Raw genomic sequence first — 2207 nt, 5'->3', positions numbered from 1 at the left:
TCCCATGTCCCCCCGGAACTGTCAGTCCCGTTGTTTTCTCCTCCAGATTGTTCATCCAGCCTGTCCTATCCAGACAGGCCTGCGGAGACAACAAGATGCATAAAAACAAGACAGAGCAAAACCAAGCAACAATGTACAACAAAACATACTTCTTTATTTTGGTTCCCAAGTTTTATTCAAGGACTAATACAAAATATTCCCTAGATTATTCATATTCTTCCTCCTCTTCCTCCTGGTAATCTGGAAGCAGTGTAATTCATAACTTGCTTTGCTGCTAGTGACCACACACAACCAATCATGTAGATGATGATTCTTCAGCTATTTTTTGGGTGAGATGTTTCAAATACCTGTGGAAAGGGCATCTCCGAGGTGACAGTAATCTTGCGCTGGCTTCTTTCCATTGCTCCGACTCCTTCCCCGAGATGACTGGCTTTCCCCTTCACCTTGATTCCTTCCTGAAGAAACTGCTCCAAATTGGCAGCCTCCACGATTCCATCTTCTACAAGGTGGGAGCCATCAAAGGCGAACTTCAGAACCTGCTTTTTGTTTTTAATCCCCTGCACACCAAAGGTTTTTTCCACCGGTGCCATGAGGGCAGCAGAGGCAGAAAAGATTATTATTGCTCATAGGAATGTCTTTAAACACCTGTTTCCTAATCTAAAAAAAGAAAAGTACTTCTCTCCGGGGATCTGGAAGGGATGAAACCAGAGCCCTGGTGAGTCTGACTGAGGATGCCCTTGCCACCACTCTCCAGAGCTGTCTCCTTGGAGGTGTGACGGAAACAGGGGCAGTGGGTTTAAGAGGAAAAAATGAGCATCTGGTAGTTTCCGGTTCTCTTTCTTATCATTATACAAAAGCTAGAAAATCTAAGACACTCCCCCCACTCCCCAAAAAGGTTTTAGGAATTTCAGGCCCAGCATCTTCATTGCACAGAGGGGGAACTTCAGGCACAGCTGAGTGTAGTGATAATGGTCAACCATTTCTCATGGAAAATGAGCTGAAGTTGGAGCTGAACTTAGGCCTTGACCTTTTAGATCGCCCTAAAATTATTTTTAAATTTTGAAAGTTTCCACAAGATTTCACAAGAATTTAATTTAATACAGGCCGGGGAGGGAGGGATAAGAAATGGGGAGCTGATATCAGGGGCTCAAGTGGGAAGGGAATGCTTTGAAAATGATGATGACAACATTTGTGCAAATGTGCTTGCCACACCGCATGAATGTATGGATTGTGAGAAGAGATCTAAGAGCCCCCAATAAAAATATTTAATAATACTTTTGAGAGATGCTCTCTAATTGTAAAAGAAAGACTTCAAAGTGGAAGTGGCTCTTTGGGGTTTTCTCCCTTAGTTGTGGCGTTGACTGTGACTCAGGAAGATCTGCTTTGCGTCGGAGAAAAGCTGTGCTCCGTAAGGTTTGCAATAGCTGTTTCTGTTTCTTTGCCCAAACGTGGGTCACCAGACATTTCTTCCGGGTGCTCCCGGGTGGATTTGAATTTCCACTCTTTCCGTTAGCCACCAAGTATATGCCTTGTTTGCACCAGGCAGGGACTCCTGAGGGATTTCTAAGGTCAAGATTAAAAATGTCACTGGCTAGAGTCAATTTTGCCGCCTTCCCCAGATGCAATTGAGCACTTTGTAGCGAGGAGCAGGCAGGAGGCCAGTCTTGAACATCAAGGTTATATTTGCCCCTGAAATTTCTTGTTCTGAGCTTCTGTGCCAATTTCCTTATCTGTAAAGGGAGGTGACTTGGAAGGTGCTAGTAATTTTGATAAAGATCAAGTGAGATAATGTCCTTAACTGCCCTTTGTACAGCTCATTGTGTCAGATATTCCTGTCAGAATGGTTTACTTGCAGAAAAATGTGTTTGGTGCAGGTTATACAATGGATGGACCGATTGTCATGGCATAACTAGGAATCCGCTGGCTAGTCATGGCCCCAATCAACTGCTGGCCACTTGGAACAGGTCTCATGGAGACCCATGTGCACCAGCCATGTGGGGCAGGTTTGATGGTGGGAGTGTCTCCAGGCTGGGACTTCCTTTGAAAAGACCACCAACTGCCAGACCCGTCAGGTGTAGCTCCTTAGAAACATTGCTGCTTGAGTTCTGGGTATCTTTAACATTATTTTTGGACAAGTTCACTGGACCCTCCTCATCACTCTGGTTTCTCACTGCCCAGTGGAGTGGGCAAGAGCGCGACAGAGGAGA

The 2207-nt window shown here is 45.1% G+C and overlaps 1 pseudogene; it reads right to left on the bottom strand.

Moving 5' to 3' along the window:
• Window positions 1–205: 205 nt before the first annotated feature.
• On the bottom strand, window positions 206–590 carry LOC101659712 (annotated as a pseudogene).
• Window positions 591–2207: the final 1617 nt, after the last annotated feature.

The sequence above is a fragment of the Echinops telfairi genome, unplaced genomic scaffold (genome assembly GCF_000313985.2).
Source record: "Echinops telfairi isolate 266 unplaced genomic scaffold, ASM31398v2 ScPeMD7_70;HRSCAF=299, whole genome shotgun sequence".
Taxonomy (NCBI): domain Eukaryota; kingdom Metazoa; phylum Chordata; class Mammalia; order Afrosoricida; family Tenrecidae; genus Echinops; species Echinops telfairi.
Note: the sequence above shows the minus strand (reverse complement) of the source record. Positions and strands in the feature narration are given on the sequence as shown.